The sequence below is a fragment of the Alosa alosa genome, chromosome 6, assembly GCF_017589495.1.
Source record: "Alosa alosa isolate M-15738 ecotype Scorff River chromosome 6, AALO_Geno_1.1, whole genome shotgun sequence".
In the NCBI taxonomy this organism is placed as follows: Eukaryota; Metazoa; Chordata; class Actinopteri; order Clupeiformes; family Clupeidae; genus Alosa; species Alosa alosa.
Genome location: NC_063194.1, coordinates 20642440 through 20663655, shown reverse-complemented (window position 1 = coordinate 20663655; position 21216 = coordinate 20642440).

Below are 21216 nucleotides of genomic sequence, written 5' to 3'. Positions count from 1 at the left end.
CCGGAGAATTTCGTCCATAGAGATTGAATGATGTATTTTGCGTGTTCCTGTCCTGTTGTACAAACATTACATTTGTACATATGTAGGCCCTAAGCTATGGCCTTATAAACAGCGAATCTGCACATATTTAGGCTACATGGTAAACGTCAATCGAGGGTGCAGTGATGATGGATCAACATCGGAGTTTGGCATTTAGCCTACTCAATGAAGTTATAGTAGGGTAATGTTAATTGGCAGAAAGATTGAACATGGTTTGCTACATCTATACGACAGTAAACTTCAGCTAGCTAGCGGCAGTTACAACTAGTTAAGCAAGGAGATGGTTAACGTTATGTTTGTATTAGGGCTGTCAGCCACAGTGGTGGAATGTAACGAAGTACAAATACTTCGTTACTGTACTTAAGTAAATTTTCCACGTATTTGTACTTTACTTAGGCTAAGTAAAATTTATAGTGCATACTTTTGACTTTTTGCCGTTACATTTTACAGCAATTATCTGTACTTTTACTCCGCTACATTTCTACAACACCATCGTTCCTTTTTACGATACATTTTATGATCAGTTTTTTTTTTTTCTCTCTGACAAAACGTTTGTTTTACCGAGGGGTTGCTCCCAAAGATTCTGGGCCTTCACGTGCATTCTTAGAAACATAAGCTTCTAGGCTAGACCAGGCAAAGCGTGAGCTTGTAGCCATCTGCATTGGTGAGGCTATATTCACCAGACCCATGGCTACACTGTACATGCTACTGTGTTCTGTGCCTTTCTCTGTCTGTTATCTGCAGCGTTAGGGCCTCCTCTCCGATGAGATTGCTATCCAGCGGATCAGCGGGTTACAGGCTATGCCCATGCTTCTGTCACCGTCTGATCATTTGCGGCAAATTAATGGTAGACTATTAATGAACCGGTGGCGGAAAAAGCGTAACATTTTCCAGATTAGGAAATATTCCTTAATTGTGTGTGATTAAATAAAGATGCATAGCCTACAATTGGGGGTAGTAAGCGTGGGCTCATTCAATGTCTATCGTCTGCGCCAAGTGAAACTGAACTTAATCATAAAGACACCTTTCTCAGCAACTTTTTCTGTTCAATCATAATTGGCATTCACGATCCACCCGGCGTTTCCCTTGTCTACCCGTTAAACTTCAGGCTCTCGTGTTTTGATGAATGATATTACTCAGCAGATCACCCTAGTAGATAACCAGAATTACAGTCTCTAGAATTGTAGGTCAGAATGTAAACTGGGCCACAGATGGTAAGCACAATTGCATTAACTTAAAACTATCTAGTCGAGTATAACCTAAAACTAGCTTAATTAAAATGCCACAGCCCATACTGATTTTTCCTTTTAGAATATAGATATTAAGAGAATAAATCATTATGCAAATACTTTACTTTTAATACTTAAAAGTACATTTAAAAGCAGGTACTTTTACTTTTACTTAAGTAGGGTTGTCATTGTGGTACTTTTACTTTTACTAAAGTAAATATTTCTCTGTGTATTTGTACTTTTACTTAAGTACTGAGGTTCAGTACTTCCTCCACCACTGGTCAGCCATAACATGCTAATTGCGATGCAGTAAGGACCAAGCATACGCGTTAATTTTTTAGAACCCAATTGACACAAAAGTCGTCAAAAACACACCCTTTCTTCTTTGTTACATTGCTCGGAACTGTTCATCGCAGCAAGATGAAACCTCTATGGGCGTGACAGAGCAGAAGTGGGTCTTTCCAACGAGACCCACGACTTATATAATACGATCAAGTATGAAAAAAAAAAAAAAACATGAAATTAAATCAAATTGCATCATATTTACAGTCTATACTTATCTGCGTCCACCCATTACTCTCGTTTGAATTACTCGTGATCGCATAGATCAGTGTTTTTCAACCTTTTTTGAGCCACGGTACATTTTTTCACAGATTTACACACTTTGGCCTAATATTGTAAAAATAATGACAATTTAGTCTCTCATTTGTTTACAGTTCAGTTCACAGTCGGCATTTTTTCTTTTCAAGGAGGCCTATTTATTTATGTTTAGCCTGATTTGCTGTTTTAGGCCCTACGTCTTTTCATCCATATTAGAAAGCTATACCGGACTGTCCGTCGAGTTCTAGCCTATTAAGTGGCATAGGCTACGTGAACGCAGCCATCATATTGCTGGAGGCAAGCACCTACACGCTCTGGGCAACACTAGCTGACAATCAGTCTGCTTTACCAAAGTCCTTTTAGGCAAGTCCCTCCACTCGGCGGCCATATACCAACGTTTTATGGGCACTCATCGGGCACAGTCTTTGGGTCGAACTGCGCGTGCGCAAGGCTTCACGACACCAATCTTGCTCCAGCGGCGAGATCACAACACATGATTGGCACGATGTCTTCACAACACACCACATGATTGGCTCAATGTATTCACATGTAGACGTTTTGCCGAGGAAGGGGTGGGATATGTGTAGACAACGGCCATATTGGCGTGACAAACTAGCCCCATGCATTTCTATGGAGTATTTTTTGAGTGCTGTGTCTCCTCATTAGAAAGTCTCTGGCTTTACTAATGTAAAATATAATTACAATAGTTTCATTGCTTTTGCATGGTTGCATGAGAAATACTTCTCAAAACAACAGCAATTATATGGGTGCCATTGTTTTGGGATGTTTCCCTCATGCAAGCATACACTGGTAGGCAGAAAGAATATTGACATGCTAATTACATTTAATTTAAATACCTGAACGTAAGGATTCAGGAAACACAATACCAGTTTTTGTGAATGGGAAATGGCGGATCAGAGGCGTAAATCACTGATCTGGGGATCTTTAACAGGAAGACTAATAGCTTTTGGCCACGTTATATTCAAATTTGACAATAGGCCTACTTAATGCTAGACAGTTTATATAGTCTGTGCTCTGTTTTTATGGAGGTTGCATACATCCACGTCGTTCTATTAAATGTCGTTTCATAATTAAATAACCTTCCAATTAATCTGAGTACCTAGAAGCTCGCATCATGCTGAACGAACCTTCCAATAGGTTGAAGCGGAGCACCAACGTTATTGGTTTCTCGCGCAGACGTGCACACGCATGCATTGAATAAATGCTCATACCACGACTAAATTGTGTGTGCAATAAACCTTCATTGGGGAATTTGGCCTCCTTCAGTTCTTACCGGACTTCCTGTAGTGATTGCTGTCACAATCAGCTATTCATGTAATTAAGTGTGCTTGCTGAAAGCAGCACACTTATTGTTCTTCTTAAGTTTTCTTATTTCTGTAAGCCCGATTTTTGACCAGCTCCTGCTCCAAGACCTTTTGAGATATCGCCACCGGTCCAACTCTGGAACGTCCGGCCGGAACCGGTGTAGTGTGGAAATTGAAAATGATGTCACTGACCCTTGTCATTCTTCCGCCATATTGGATTGAATAGAAAGCGAAACTAAAGTTTCACAGGTCACAAATTTGGTCCGAACTTCACGAAACTTGACGTACATGATCCTTGGACCAAGCCTCACAAAAGTTACAGAAAGGATTTTTGATTTTCAGAAGCGTTTGCCTGTCACAGCCAAATGAAATCGGCGGCGAAGCTCCGAAACAGGAAGTCGTCCATATCTCAGGAACACTGTCACATATCGATACCAAATTTTGTTTCCAGCATTTGACAAACATCCCACCCATATTTGGTAACTGCCACCTTCCACCTTTGCACCTCTATCACAATGCCTTCCAAGTATGCACAATGTCTCTGGACAGCCCTGCTCAATCATGAAATCCTTGCTCAGCCATGGGATAGTATGGACTTACAAACTATAATGGGAAGGAGAACATTAGCTATTTATTGCTGATTTAGTACAGTTATTTTCACATTGACGGTATTCAAAATAAATTTTAATTATTGTTAAATATCATGATGGGAGAGTACTATTAAAAATGTTACAAGTATGCAAATTCATGTTTACGGGCATTTAGGTTTTACTGTGTTGTTTTGTTGTAAAGACATGCAAGGCATTCTGGGCCATGTAATAGACAAACAGTGGTCGGCAGTGTTAACTTGATTTCCATACGTATTAATATGAATAGGTGTTTCTGTAAACCTAGGGACAATAAACAGCCATCTCTGTTACAAAAACGACCTGGTAATCGCTCACTGAAGAGGAAACTATGATAAATAGATTGTTTTCCTCAAAGCTTGAGCTTGAGTTGACGACACAAGCAAGAAATGTCACGTTAATGTTAAATACATCTGAACGCTAGGTGGCAACGTTGTATTACATTTCACACATACATACAAGTAAGGAAGGTGCAAATATTATGTAATTTATAATGGGAAATTATTGGAAATGTTATTTCTTGTTTATTCTAATTGACATCATTAGAATTATGTGAACTTCATTTCGTTTATTTGACAAGTAAGGAAGACATTAAACTCAACATTTCGAGAATAAAGTTGAAACTTTATCATGTCGACTTTTTAATGTCCACTTTAATCAACTCGAATAAAGTTGAAAACATTAAACTCAACACTCAACATTTTGAGAATAAAGTTAGTTTGGAGAGAGAACGACCGCTGGGGACGATTGAAAGGGAGGACGAATGAAACAATGCAACAAGTGCAACAATGATTCAGTGTTCGAGTGCAACAATGATTAGACATAGGCCTATATCATGTGGACAAAACATAGAACATATTAACCCACGTTGCTCAGCCAAATACTTTGCTGTTAGGTCCTTATCAATGGAGTTACAGGCGATAAATGCGATGGTCAAAAGTAGCCTAAACGTCATAGCGGTTTATTTATTTATTGTAGGCCTATTATTAAAGTGTTGTTCTAAACATTTAGTTGTTGCATCTAAATGTTCGACTTCATGCTTATGCACTAGAGGCATACTAGGCGCTCTCCCCAATCCTAGACTTTCACGTTGCTTGTTTGTAATGGATGCAAAACAGCCCACTGCTGAATGTCTATGGAGGGACGAATGAAGCTGTCCTCCCGACCACCCCATGTAGGCTAGTAGCCTACTTGCACACATATGCACACAAAGTGCATAAATAAAGTGCATGAACACATATTCTCTCACGGGATTAAAATAGTATATGCTTAGGCTATACCTGTGTTTCTAGCCTCCTATAGGCTACGTATTGCAGGTGAGACATGGAAAAGCAGTTTTAGAAAAATTAGTTTTGCCATGTTATCCTATGGAGAGTGACACCCGTGGGTCATGAAGGGCAGTTATTTGGATGTGCAGTAGCCTTAACCACGTAAAACAGAGTGAAATAACATTTTGTATAGAAACATTAGGCTATATCATTGGATACATATATTTTTCTAGCTATTTAGCCTAAACGGCATAGTATTTCCATAAACCCGAGACAGCACTTCACGATGACGGCAATGATAGATTGCGTCTTGTCTGTTAACTATCTAAATATCTGCAATCTATCTGAAATAACACCTATTTGAAGCCCATTTTTCCATGTAATATATTGTGTATTAGTGTAGGCTACATAGCTTAAACTGTGTAGGCTATGTTTAAACAGTAGGGCCTATTGTGAGTTTAATGTCAGCATGTCGACTTTTAAAGTCGACACGCCGAGATTAAAGTAGATATGATATTTCAACTTTATTCTCGAAATGTCGAGTTTAATGTCATTACATGTCGACTTTAAAGTCAACATGTCGAGTTTAATCTCGCCATGGCAAAAATATTTTTTCTCTTCATGTGTGGCCCTAATACTCCGTCGTATGGTATGTGCGTCTTTTATGAAAGTAAGTGTTTTATACAGTTAACGTTACAGACATAATGAGTCATGTTGTAGTGGTCAACATAAATGTGCCCCTTCTGTTATTAGAATGCTAAGCGGAGATTTAGTATCATTAATTTATTGTGTGGCTAGCTATAGGGAGCAGATGTATGTTGCTAATTGGGATTTATGTTGTTTAGCGTAATGCCATGGTCATTTGATATGAGATGCTTGCACTCGTAACTTCGTCACTTGTTACTTTAGGACTGCTATTTTTTTTTACTAACAGTAATTCACGAAGCACTTTAGCCCTAAAAGTAGCACCTAAGTCTGTGACAGCTTAAAAGAAGTGGAGAGTTGAAATGCGTTTACTATTGTCTACAGGAGCTTCCAATCGCGAGGGAACTTGCATTGTAGGCATAACTAAAGGATGCAATAACACCACCAACAACCAGAACTAGCCTGCTCATTGTCAACATACATTAAATGTAACGTTTCATGTGAATCAAATTAAAATGTTTTCTTTGCAAACGTAGGCATAGGCATATGGTGACAGATTAATTTAATAATGCTGCTGTGTGAATCACGGTAAGCGTGAATGAAGTGGCCACTTCTTAATGGGACCCACTGTATGGAGGTGGGCTAAGTAAAATAGAGATGTTTCAAATAAGATAAGGTTAATCAGAATTCTACGATATGCCCGCTTGACAACGGCAGAGATAGAACTGGCCTTTGGCCATAGCAACCATCCATTTAGAACGTTCATTGCAACCAAAGATCTGAGCTGTGTTGCAATGTGAGGCACAGTATAGAAAGGTGATGAAATATACAGAGACAGGTCAAAAAATATAGTGCAATGTAGACAGTAGTATACAGTTGATTTACAGGCGGTGGTTTAGAGTAATATGAAGTATTCCTTTATTCTGAGATACATCTGAGATAGGCTACATCAATAGGCTCTCAAAACAACCCCAGGCTCACAAAACAATCCCAAACAGACATATGGTCTTTATAGAGCAAATCCATATAGATTATTTGTCAAATAAACCAGTAAAACATAATTTGTGGGATGGAATATATAACATTCACACTCATAGCTCATATTTTTAAAAATAAATCAGTGAAAAATTATCCTGACAAACAAGCATCTTTTTAATGCCTTGGTCATATTTCATAATTTCAATTCCTCTGTAGGTTACCTGATAGCCCAGTTTGAGAGGCGCAAGACGCATGACATTATTTATTTTTGCAGCCAATCACTGCTGTCATTTTATTTTATTGATTTGATCTCAGTCAAAGATGCTAAATTCGAAGGCAGGCCCAAAGGTAAAATCCAACGAACCGCATTCAACCCGCAAGCCAATAGTTGAATAGCCCTCTCCTAGAGCTTTTGAGGTATTGCCACTGCTCCAACACTGAAAGGCACTGTTAGAATGCTTGGATCAAGCCAGGTTCAGCATAACATATGTCACTGTCTGCTCATGTTGGTGACCGGACCAGGGCAAGCACACTTTCGTAGTTCCCGCGGGAAATGCAGTCTAATCATTAATACAGTCCTTCACAGTCAGATTCACCCCCAACAACATCATTATTACAGTAGGCCTCCTTTCACTTGAGTGTGCATTCATCACGAGAAAGATGTTTCAAGCTCAAGTTCGGTTTATTGTCATGTATTTAGTAGGCCTAATACAGTGAAATGCATTTTGCTCCATCACTCGCATGCAGTAGGCTATAACAGACAAGGAGACATATAACAGAACAGACATAAAGTGCATAGTGCAAGACAGAAAGTGCATCAGCTATTCAACAGTCTGATCGCCTGTGGAAAAACACTATTACTGAGATGGGTGGTGCTGGATTTAATGCTACGGTAGCCTAACGTCTCCCGGATGATAGGGGAGAGAACAGAGCATGAGTGGGATGATTGGGTTCTTACCAAAACAACGATCAAACGTTATCAAATTTATCATGACCTGTTGTCACCAACACATATTACTCCAGTTAGAAAATCGAAATCAAAATCATGTAAGCAAAGACTAGTTCTTCTCTCGCTGACGCTTGTACAAAAAAAATACGATTTCGGTTTGTAAAATGTATTCCCCACTAAACTGAATTAATCCCCCCATGTGAAGCACTGAAGGGGGGAATCCCCCCATTTTGAAAAAAAATTTCAAACCCTGGGTTAAATTTAGCATGTGTTCCACTGGTGGGTTCACAATGTGTGGGGCTGTGCTAAACCTGACAACTATACTTTGGCCAGAGTTCATAGTCGCAAAACGTGACAAAAAGATCCAGCCTATAGAAACTATTAGATTTTTGGCACATTTTAAATACACATACTGCCATTAAGACAACTATTATTAGAAATACATGCATTTCTCTTATGAAAAAGAACTATAGGATCTTTGTTGTATTTTGGGACAAAATATTATAGTATCTTATAGGAATACTATAGTACAGAGGTGGGACCAAGTCACTGTTTGGCAAGTCACAAGTAAGTCCCAAGTCTTAGCAGTCAAGTCCAAGTCAAGTCCCAAGTAAATACAGAGAAGGGCAAGTCGAGTCCAAGTCCAAGTCACATCAAAGCCAAGTCGAGTCCAAGTCCAAGTCCCAATCTTTTTCAAGTCCTGAACAAGTCATTAGGTACTCTTCACTTAATAATGCCATTATTAGACTACCGATCATAATTTTAGCACTTCCATCTAATCCACAGTATTTTTTTTATAAATACAGATTAAAATATGTTCAATGTTTCTGTCTTGTAATCTTTTACGACATATGCATGTGCATACCTGAGTAATCTGTACAAAACGGATAACTACATGACACTCAGCACAGCAGCAAATATATATAATGTTTTTCCAAATTGCGGAGCCCACTGTAAGGATGAGTAATAATTTGACTGATGGTATTTCACTGCGCTTAGGCCACAGATTTGCCTGCAAACAATTTATTAGGCTGTCTGCCAGTGGTGACTCATAAGGGAAGCCAAGGTCAACACTTTTATATTATTTAAAAGATAATAATGACAGTAATTTTGTTTTAAAGTATTCATTTCTTAAGAAATACTAGACATTTGATGCTGTTTATCTAATTTGTAAATGGTGCACTGTCACTTTAAGCCCATTGTGTGCCACTGTCCACATGTTCTCATAATGATCTTTTTTTACCAGCTCCGTTCAAATATAGCCTATGGCTAGTCCACAAACTCAAACATTGTTTGTGCCAGATGTATAGCACAATATTAACAATGGTAAGCATGATATTAAGTTGGCACAAACAGCTTTCATTCCTTTGGAAAGAGAAGCATGTATGACATGATGCTTGCTTGACATTTTCTGTTTGCAATTAAAAGTGAATTATGAGCCTGGTAGCCAGCTAGCTACAGTAGCTGAGTGGAATGCGTTTCAATTGGCATATCATGTGCTTCATGTAAATAAATTATTTAATACTTCAAGACTCACCAGTTCCATTACACAAGGCAAAGACAACTCTTCATAATATTCTTGTCCACTTTCCAAATCACAGTGAGTGCAGCTATGTCATAGTGACCTGGATCTCATAGTTTATAACAGTATAGTAGACTAGTGAGAACCGGATAAATTCACAATCTCCTAATCTCGTATTTGTTGCCTCCACGATTTATTTTTATATGTTTCTTATATTTAAAAGAAGATTCATCTTCAATCATCATCAACAATGACAAGCCAGCTGGAACCTATTCGTTTTCTCTCCCTCTCGTGCGTGCTTGGATGCGTTCTCAATTAAATGCAGTAGGCTAGCATAAGTTTAAGTTGGATCTTAATGGAGAGGACTCGAAAAGTATTATCTTTATGTAACATGCTGTTGGTGCTTTTTGACAAACGTTCTCTAACAAGAGTGCAAATCAGTTTGCAGTAAAGCTACTAGTGATTGGCTAAATGTTGGTCCTTCCTCTGTCTCTTGGTGCCCTACACACAGTGCGTAACGCGTGTGGGGGTAGTGGCAGTAGGCTACTGAACTGTGCTCTGGCCGCTTGTCTCCGCTATTTTTTATTTATTTTTTGTCGCGGGAAAGCGTCTCTGGGTTGACTGGTACACGATCAGGAAATTTAGTTTTTGATTCGAGACATGTCAAGTCATCACAAGTCAAAGAGGCAAAGTCCGAGTCAAGTCTTGAGTGAATAGTATTCAAGTCCAAGTCGAGTCGCAAGTCATGCCGAATTTTATCAAGTCAAGTCTGAAGTCATTAAAATCATGACTCGAGTCTGACTCGAGTCCAAGTCATGTGACTCGAGTCCACATGTCTGCTATAGTATTTTGGGACATGGTTATGGTTGGTTATGGGTTATTGCAGACGCCTTTGTCCAAAGCGACACACAAATACAAAAACAACATAATAATAAAAAATTTAACAGGGAACAGATTAGAATGTTGGTCAAACTATAATAAGGAGAATAGTAAAAATAAACAACAATGTCGATTCAATCAACAGCCTAATAAAATAAGCAATGAAAATGAGGGAAAAAGCAATAATAAACAATAATGTCCATTCAATCAATATATATATATATATATATATATATATATATATATATATATATATATATATAAAACAATGACATGGTAAGACTACATTAAGGAGAATATCAATAATAAACAATAATGTCAAATTAATCAACAGCCTAATGGAAATAAAACAATATTATACAAACCATAAAGAACAAAGTGCATGTTGAACAGGAATGTCTTTAGACCCCTCTTAAACGACCCAAAACTAGGCCTACCACAGGAACGGATAGCACTGGGCAACTCATTCCACCAACATGGAAACACTGAGGAAAAGAGTCTTGAATTATGCTGCTTTCGAGATGTCTCATAAATCCGCCGCCCGACTTGGAAAGTGTAAATTACCCAGCTTTCTTGCGGCATTTTGGGCAGGCACGCCACTTTACCTCGAGTACTTGAGGGTACCCCGAGGTGGACGTGACGACCTTACAACAAACATGGCTGCCCCATAGTTGAGATGAGATGACATGTATTTTTTTTGCATATGTACTGTGTTAGTCATGTTAAAGTTGATGTAATGCTCTTACTCACTAGATTACATTGCTGCTTCAATCCGGCAATGCAATACAATGTAACAATTTGTTTTCCAGCCGTTTAGCAAGAGGCTACATGTAGCACAAAACAATAACAATGACTAGCCTCCTGCTAATGCCCCTCGTGGCTCGAGAGAAAGGCGTTCCTAAAGCCACTCATTGGTACATGTTGTAAGGGTGAGTGTACGATGATTTACGAGACATCTCGAAAGCAGTATTAGACCTAGCGTTTAAGAGTGGTCGACATAACAGACGCTCATCAGAAGAGCGCAGTGGGCGGTTGGGGATGTACGCCTTGATTATTGAGTTAAAATAACTAGGAGCAGATCCAGTCAGTGTCCTATAGGCCAAAGTGAGACATTTAAATTTAATTCTAGCTACTATAGGGAGCCAATGGAGGGTAACTAGGAGAGGAGTTACATGTGTCCTCTTTGGCTGATTGAAGACAGGCATAGCCTGGGAAAAACCCAGACGTACTTCCGGCAAATTCGAGATTCACTCTGAAAGTCCATCTGGCCAGAGAATGTCTAATAGGAAGAGAATTGGCACTGTCTGGTTACTTCCGGTTTCTGGACTTGTTGCAGTTCCTCCTCAGATTCCACTTGAGGGCACTCGCAGGCGAGTGCAGAATGCATTGAGGTCTATGGATCTTTAACCCTCAATATCCACTTTTCTCTTGATATAATTTTTTGAGTAGTAATTTGAATGTTGCATTTGCTAGGAGAGGCAAAGAAAATACACACTGTTGATTGTTATATTTTTTGAAGTCATGTAAGTTTTCTAAAAAGCCTTTCAAATATGTCAATGATGTCATTCATTAGCACAATGCTAGCGTGATATGGGCAACAACGACCCAACCTGTAAGAAATGAAAAGGACAAGTACTCGTTCATTCAACTTTAGATCTAAAATCTATATTGAACTTGCATAAACTACAATAAAATCTACGATTCTTCCACGACAAGCAGGTGAAAGAGATACATTTAGCCATTTAGCTCCATAGACCCCCATTCAACCTGCACTCACCACACATCACCCCCAGTGGAATTCTAATGGAACTGCAACCAATGTCGATACAATGAGGCTTAATAGGAAGTGCCAAGGCTCTCCGTAGACAGGCTCTGGTCTGGCCAAGAACCCATTCTAGGCCATTTCCAATTTTCCTAGATCTAGGCACCAATCAGAACCCTTGAGGCGGGCTTTACACGATGACGATAGCGCACCCTGTTGAAGAAGCCAGGGCTTTTAAAAAAAAAAAAAACATCAACGATGGCTGCTGCCGCTTGTTTGAAGCTGCTATCACGTTGGTTTAAGACAGGGAGTTAGAAGTTTCTTAATTGCTTCCTTATGTTGGAATATGCAACATTGTACAAACATGTAAGGGGTACCTATGTGATATCTGCAACAGTGGTAGGCTAGGCTACTGAAACGGTTTGATATTCTGTTCATTTATAGGCCTACAGTAGCTGGACACGTAGCCGACAGAAAACACATAGGCTACTTTTGAATTGGTGTGCTATGTGAGCTCGAATGCACTTCAGTGTTTGCCTTGAAACAATTTCGGAATAATTCCCTTGAACGTTTCAGTCTCGTCCCCCATTCCTGCTTTATATGTCCCGGTCAGCCAGAAAGGATGAATGAAACAAAAATGCTTGTTTGAACGTGAAACGGTTTTGTTCAGAGCTGAAAAAAATTGTGTTTGACAGAGGGCAGATGTAAATTGCTAGTGACAAAATATTAGCTTTCAGTGTGGCACGATGTCTTTGTAAATTAGCCTATGTTTAATTAAAAACTGTCCTTCTTCCTGCTTCTCCCTACAACCAGACAATGTTGCAAATTGTGTGTTTCCGTCACTCTGTCTCTTTCGTTGCTCTGATTGGTTTTTGGCCTCTCCTATTGCGTCTGAGGCATTTTGATCGGCGTCAGTTTGGGAACGCCCTTTGGAAATGGGCTGTGAACGAACCTTCCCCAGACCCACTCTCAGTTACGACTGAGAAGGGTCTGGTTTCAACTGGCTAGACCAGGCGATGTGCCTGAGGTCTCTTTTTATGCTCTCAGGGTCTGGGAGGCGCTCCTATCCCCAGGAACGCCACTCAGGTGTCCTCTAAATAATCAGAACGCTTTGGACCCTGAGATATTGGTGGAAACCCTCATATAAACTTAAAAAAAATGTGTGTTGCTGGGCAGAATACATAAAAAAAGTCCAGGTTCTATGTGTAATCTGTTGCCAGGCAGGGTACATTTTGATTTGGTTCCCATGTGTAAGGTCCCTGCCTCCTTCTCTTTATAGCCCTTTCTATTTCTGCCCTTCTGGTAAGCACCTTTCTCCCCAGGCCCTGTCTTGTTTACTTCATTCTTAGCCTCCTTGACAGTCCAGTCTCATGACCTCCATTAAATGTTGGCTTCCCTAATAAACCAGTACACACACAAGTATTATCATTATCATGCCTAGACATGTCCAGACAAATACCACATGTCCAGACATGTCACCACACATGTCCAGACATGTCTAAATAAAATCACCACATATTCCCTCTTGAGGCTAAATTAGCCTCACTTATGCAGCATAAGCATCATTTAAAAAATTGACAGGAGGTGTCAAATAACCTCCTGTATATCGTTATGACACCCAGGCTATGTACATGAGCGAAGTTACTGGGGAAAGGTATCCATGACTACAAACCTTATCTCTCAGACGTGTAAAATCTAAACCTTATGTCAAACTAGTAATAAAATGTGTTGGCATCACTGCCCTTTACATGAGTAAAATAATATCAGTAAGCAAACCCCTGAACGCTTCCAGATCAAGTGACAGAAAGACCATTGCTCGGGATAGAGACGAAGTGTGAAATCTACCATTTTATGGACTAACACAAAATGGTTGGAACCCAAAACGGATATGTCCCAAAAAAGCGGCCTGAAACCCTCATATATTTCAACTAGTCACCCAGGGTACACGAGGTCAGGCAAACCCCGTGCGTCTTACGGCACTCAATGCACTCCGCATTGGTGCGCGCCGCCTGATCCGTCACTCATCTATACCCTACTCGACGCTGCGGTCCTGCAAAACCTTACATAGGAGAGTAAATGATAAATCAAGAGCCCTAAACGCCTGGGCCAAGTGGAACGAATCCACCACCTCCTTATTATGAACATATGGCTAGGGACCCGAAGACGGATTTGTCCCCAAAGTGGCTAATGTGCTAGTCACTTTGAGCATAAAGAAATTCTATGCAACGCCATTGGTGCCAAATCGGAGTTACATAACAACTTCATGATCCTATTCATCGCCGCTTCCATCCCGCATGGCTCCTTTAGTAGTAAATGGTATATATGGCCCTTTTCTTGGCCTCTATGCGGCACACCACACCCCCTCTTGTTACTGTGATCGCCATCCCCTCCTCCTGGGGTCTTCCGGCATTCACACTAGTGAGAGTGGGTGGGGCATGAACCGCCGCAGGGCGCTGGCCCACCCCAGGGGACGGGCCGCCATGCCCTGCCTTAGGTTGCCCCTGCTGGCCACCGTGGGGTCGCATCTCTGCCCCGGGAGCACTGATCAATGCCACACACCTGCCACACCGCCAGGGCGGGCCAGGTCTGATCGCGGCGCGTAAATTGGGTGAGGTGATCACTTTCAGTAGCAAGTGTTTGGTTACATCTATCCAGGTTTGGATGGCCTTGCAGTTGAGGTATTAAACCTCCACAAAATCTAAGTTTACCGCTATGAATAGCTAAGCACTAAGATATAAAATTGAATCAAGATTACTTAAGGCCACTCCATATTCAGCATCAGGTCACAGCCCATAACATCTTTTGGACTCTGTCACCATGCAGGCATGTGTCTTGTGAGTTACCTGTCAGTGTTGTGTATGTGAGTGTATCGCCAGTGTGTGTATAGAGATGGGTGACCTGTAGGACCCCACCTCTACTTGACATATCCTGAGAGGAAACTCCCGGGGAGGAAACCTCCTCCTGCCCCTGTTTCCTCCCTGTTTCCCGCAGATCCCAGCCAGGAAGTCGCTTCCCACATAGTTCCACCCTTGTTGAATCGCCTTCCATTATTCGTCCCAACACCTAGTTTGCACTAAAAAGAATTCCTTCTCACCGTGATCTTCCCTCGGCCCCAGGGCATCCTTACATTTTGGGACCACTAGTTGTCTAGCCACCACCTTGGAGCAAACCCTTACTTTTCACAACATTGAGTAATACAGCAAAAACATTCCTACCACCAAGGCTGCTCCTAGCAAACAACTTTCCCCAGAAATGTTACACCTACCCCCCCCATGACCCAAAGGTGTCCGGGCTAGCCACTGGGTTACGGGCTAAAAATATCCGGGATTCCAGCAAATGACGGTCCCTTTCCAGAGTTCTCGGGTCTTCCTGTTGACGCCTTTGAGCCTGTTCCATCGCTGCTTGTGAAATCATTCATGTTTTCGCGCTCACCTGGGGACTTATGTACAGCAATTTGTGTCTGTTCCACGACAAGCACACTCCACCTTCCTTTGCCAGTATCCAGTCCACTGCTATCCTGTTTCCCATGGGCCATCTTTGTGGTGGCTGCTCAACCCTATCAAATGCTAGGAACGCCATTCCATAGTGGCATTCATGAACCGAGGGGCTGAAAGTGGGATGTGGTTGATCCATTGAAATTCCCATGGCATGCCCACGGATGTCCGTAGAAGGGGATGGCGGCTTCAAACCCGGGCAGGCCTTCCTGCCCTGGGGTCGTGACATCTCTAAACACCCTCAGGTACACCCAGTCTCCCACTTGATCGGGTCCGCCGCTTCAGTCCTTCTCAAGCCCCCCGAAGCTCTCTTCTGCTCGTTGAAAACTGCCCCGTGAACTTGAGGAAAGTTGTTTAATATAACTGCTCACTCTGTTCTAGAATTTCCACGGAGGTCCTGATCCCCTGAACCGCAGGTGGTGATTGCCTACCTGGCCACCATTTCAGTGGAGCGGGGTCACGCGGGTTGTTCGAATTTTTTCACAACGCATTTTCATCACGCCGACGTAGCGCCACAACCCACTTAAGTTTGGTAGATTTTGGATCAAGCCGCGGCGCTGGCCGACTCCATCTTTTGGGTAATCTTGTTTTTCAGCTGCCTGCTCGCCTCTTCAACCATCCCCTGAGACTGCTGGGTGGTAAACACAACCAAACTGAGTCTTGGATGCACAGCCTGTGCAATCTTTTTCCATCGCGGTTGGTCAGAACGCCGCCATTGTCGCTAATGATTATTTCTGGGATCCAAACCTGTAATTCCTTGCTAGAATCGGATCACCGCTTTTTCGCCCCGCTCGCTTTGGACAGGTTTCTACCCACCGAGTAATGCATATTATCACCAGTACTTGTTTTAGGTTTGTTCACCGCTCGGCACTCCATGCTCGGGCAATGTAGTCCATTACCAGGTGTTTGAACGGGTCCTCTGGGAGGGCACGCGGTCCCAGGGGCCGCGTGGTCCCATGCCCATTAAGCCATGTTGTTTCTGTAATCAGGTGGTGGCACAGGTGGCAATTTCTTAGCACGTAATTGATATTTATCTTTGAAGGTATGGGGCCCAGAACCCTTGTCAGTATCTGCCGCTTGACCTTTATGCAGAACGATCCACATCATGCGATCATGAATGAGGAGATCATGTGGGAGCCCACTTGGGGCCACCACCCTTCCATCATGACTCTCCACACCCCATTCCTACCTTCGACGCACCCCTCTCCTCCCATAGCAACAGCTGCCTGTGCCGCGATTCCTAGGCGTTTTGATAGCGCTTGCTTTAGCATGCTGGGATCCACAATTCTAAGCCGTCCATTGTGTAAGGCTGTTCGGACCACTTGGGGTTTGTATCATCAAGTTTGCTGTCAGAAAAAACGATCAATTACGCCTGGATGAAAATCTTTTTTTGCTTCCACAGGGTTTGTCCCTCGCGACTCGGGGCAGCTGGCCTTTGGCATAGCCGCGAACAGACGGATCTACCTGGTGCTCGTGGTCGCCATCACCCCATTGGGAGCACCACACATGTGTCAGGCGGGTAGGGGTATTTTGTAGGGCAGGGCACCATGCAATAACGCCTCTCTTTAGCAGTATTTTATGTGGTTCGGGTTATCCTGTGGGAGATTTAGGGCTGCATTTGACCTCCTGTAGTCCAACCGCCTTTGCTGCCCTCATCTGCTCCGCGCATTCCCTGGGAGTAATGTAGTCCTGTTCCTTACAGTGTGTGCTTTGCACTTGCATAGCTGCCAGGCGTCTGGACACATCACTGTCGCTAACAACAACTGAATCTGCTCCAGATGCTGGATGGGTTCCCATCCCATTTCTGAACCCCTCTCTCAGCCTACTGAGCTTCATGCACATGGTGCAGACGTTGTGGGCATAGGCGCTTGCCCAGGGCACGGGTTGCATCCTGTCCTCCCGCTTTAGAGAGCATGCTGCTGTCACGCTTTAATTCAGCGTTAGTTGTGCTGAGCATGGTTACTGTGTGCATGGCTCACTCATAATTGTCACAAACGCCTGGACCATCATCTGTACTAATGCCTAAACCCTGCATGCCTTGTTGTTGTCATAGTTATGGCTAGAGCCGCCCACAAAGTAGGTGATTCCCTGTCCCAATGGTCTCGCTTCCAATCTCCTCAACCTGGGAGAAGGCGATTGAATCAGAAGACGAGTCATGTGGCTCCCTCGGGCCCTCATTCAAGTGGATGAGATCCGCCAAGTTTCCTGCTGTGTCAAGCCATGTCTTTATGTTAGTGACATCTAAGCAGAGTGACAGATTGTAATACCTCATCTGCCTCTGAGGCGCCACAGCCAGAATTTTCCTTGTTCCACCAACTGTGCTATTATGCGATTGGTATGTATCACCACTGGCCATCCCATGGTGACGCTGGAGGCTTTTGACGAGTTTTAATATGTACCGCCTGGCATCCTGGAAGCATGGTGGGTGTGGTGTCTGGGCCACCTCCCGCTGGCCCAGCTTTGAGCTGTAGTGGTGGCAATTGTCTGTTTTGTCGCTGGCCCATGGCACTGTGTTTGTGCCACACGACAAGTGTCATGTAATGCTGCCTTTTCCTGTTTTTCCTTTCGACCGACACCACAGACAGTGAAGGGTCTTCTGTAGTCCCGCAGGGTAAGTGCTGGTGCTTGCTGTAATTCTCCTTGATGCTGCTCAAACGCCTCATTTCCATCCACGGGTCCAGTGAGGCGTTCCTCAGGTGGCTGGAGCCCCGCTTGCACGATCATGGCCTCCGTGAGGGCTATTCCTGTTCATAGCACCCACCCAGTCGCTGCTGAAACCCATGAGTCCGGCTGAACCACATCATTTGCTTCAATCGCGTTTGGCTTCGGTGCCTTGGCACTGCCTCATCGTGCTCCCTGGGGCGCATGCCCCTTGTGCCCATGTGAACCACACCCAAGTAGATCACCTGGCTGTGCAAATTGTAGCTTTTCCTCTTGATGCTTTGAAATTCCCTTTGGCCAGAACGGCTCGGGGCACGCGGACTGTATCCTCCTACACGCTTCCTGGTCCGGTGAGCACCAAGATCGCCAGGTTTAATATATCACTGTAGTATCGCGTTTGGCACGATGTGCTTTAAGTCCTTCCCCTGAGTGCTTGGTTGAAAATGTGTGGTGAGTGCTTAAACCTTGTGGTAGCTCTGGTGTACTGGAACGCCTTGCCCTTGATACTTGAATGCAAAATTCTACTTTATGGGCCACCCGTGACAGAAAATGCTTGAACCAGATCAATCGCTGAGAACGCTGTTGCACCGCCGATGTTTGGTCATTAATAGCACGTTAGCATGTGGGACGTCCGCTTGATAGTCCTCAATGCTCGCTGATCGGTCTGAGGTCCTGGACCATTCTCCATCTGTGACTGTCCTCTAGCAGCACGTGGGAATATGGGTGTGTTTGCACCCTTGGCGCCGAGTCTCCCTCTAAGACTCCTGCTCCCAGGGAGGTCTCAATTGTCCCCTTATCCCTTCAGCTGCTTCTAAGTTTAAATGGGGTACCTGGCTGGAAAGGCAGCTGCCGGCCCTGGTTTCAGTCTGAACTCCACAGGGCTTGCTGACTTGACCAGTCCCATGTCAACATCTCCTCAGGACCATACCACAGGCTGCACTTTTTCTCAATATTCTCCGCCTGTCAAGGCTCTGTTTCTTGTCGCTTGCAGCATCATCATTTTCCAGGGGGGTCGGTCCCGGCCCCTGTCTTCTCGTCTCACTCACCGCTCATGTAGTACCTCTTCTTATACCTCCCATTCTGGGTCGGACGCGGTTGGATGGGCACATGGTTCCCTCCTGGTCCCAGCATCTATATCCTTGCTCCCTCCCTGCAGGCCACATGCAGCATGGGCTATTGCCTAGGGCACCTTGGACGTAGGGCATGTCATATGAACCTCCCTCCGGGTCGTCAGGTGGGCTCCTTCTCTGCCCCCTCTTTTGGGGCACCATGACAGATACATGTCGCATGTGTACTGCTCCATTCCTCAAGGCCTTCTTTTGCTGAACGGTACATAAATCTGCTTTGTCCCCAGCAGCGGCGCTCAGCTTCTCCTGGGAATAGGGCGTAGAGGGCAGAATTGGTTCCCCATAATGGACATCCTTGACATATGGTATCTCCCTCTTTCTCCCATGTTCCGGTGGCTCATGATTTCACTATTCGTGATCCCCACACGGTGACCGGTTGTCCACTTATCCCTTAGAACATTATTCCTCTCCTCTTCTCTTACTGACAGCCGCTTGAGTCGACCATCATTTTCTGTGTCCTTCCATTTGATCGCCATCAAGCTCTAGCCCATCACTGGGCCCATTTCCCTTGCTCTGTGACCTCTGCCACTCTTAGAGTAATGTGTGTGTTATTGTTCCAGGCATGTAGAAGATTAAGCTTCCAGATCCCATCCTTTCAGCAATTCTCACCCTCAGCGCCACTCTTCCTGGCCACCACCAGTGCTGTATGTCGAAAAGGGATGCGCCCCCACTTGCTCACTTCCTTATTCCATCTTTTCTTCCTTTCCCCAAGCTTGGTGTCTGGCCTAATTTTATCGTGACAATGAAAAGGGCATCTTTCTAAGGCCCTCAGTCGAAAGCATGTAGAAGACTGTTTATATTTGAAAAGCATGCTCGCTGTAGATCACTCTTTTCTACGCTGGTCTAAATTGTCCAACTTACAGACCTGTGAAATTTCAGTTTGGAGATGGGGCACTTTGTCATTAGGGCCATTAGGCCATTTGCCAAGCCAGTCTCTGTTATCTGTACTCCTGTCGGGAACACTCAATTTGAAGTCTTAGGTTGCATACGCCGTCCTCATTCCAATAGGTTGACGGCATGCAGTGTTCTGCTATTATTAAGACTGGTATCCTGATTTCCTTTGTCTCTCATTTGACTGATACTGAGCCGCTCATTGAATTAGTCATGTCCCAAAACCCACTGTCTTCATAAACTTCCTGAAGATCTGGGAGGTGTTGGGCATCTGGGTGGAAGACAAGTATACCAAGTGTCTCTGTATCCACTAAACATTTGACTTCCATGCCCTCGATTAGAACCTTGCAGCATTGGTTCTAAGGCCAGTTCTCCTTGTCAGGGCAGGAACTGACCCTCCCCTGTTTTCTGGGTCTGTCAATCTCCAGTTTCCCCGTAAGGGGAGACTGGGCCAGAGGGTGTCTGTATTTGCTGTGGGGCTCTCCCTTGTTGGGGAAGCACTCTCTCCTCCTGGTACTTGTCCTGATTTGCCTGTCCCCTGGTTGTTCTGGGCTCCTCCTGCTTTGCTCCGGGCAACTTCCTGGAGATATGTCCCGGCTCCTCCACACACCCAACATTGAACGTTGCTTCCTGGCTCTGCTGGCCTTCTGATATTGTCCCTCCCTTCCATAGCCTCCTCCTGCCTTGTCCTCCCCTTCCCTGGCTGAATCCTCCCTCCGCCCCTTGGCTGGCAAATTACTGTTGTCTCTGTTGCTGTTAAGCTAAGGGGTCCATATGGCTTATGTTGCCATGTTTGCATCATGGGGCTGCACAGGTTGTGGCTGCACTTCATTACTGGTTGTTGCACCATAGGTTGCCGCATCACTGGTTGCTGCACTACTGGTGTTTGTGGCTGTGTGGCAGGAGCCTGCAGGTGGCATTACCCGGAGCCCGGGTGGGGCCGTCTTTTTTGCCCTTGGCTCCTGGAGCTGCATATGGGTCAGCTTTCCTTATAGCCTCCCTTCCTCCTGTTGTTCCTCCTTGTCTCTCCTCCCCTTGCTCCTGTACAGAGTTACATGGTGGTACCACTGCCAGTCTGAATTCTTTTCTTGGCATGTATTGCCAGGCTCAGTCGCTTCCAGCCAAGGCCCTGACCCCTTTTGGCAGTCTGTCCATGACTCTTCTGAACTGCATGGTGAGGGGACCTGAGTCTTCTGGTCTTTGCTTCCATCCTTATCGCCC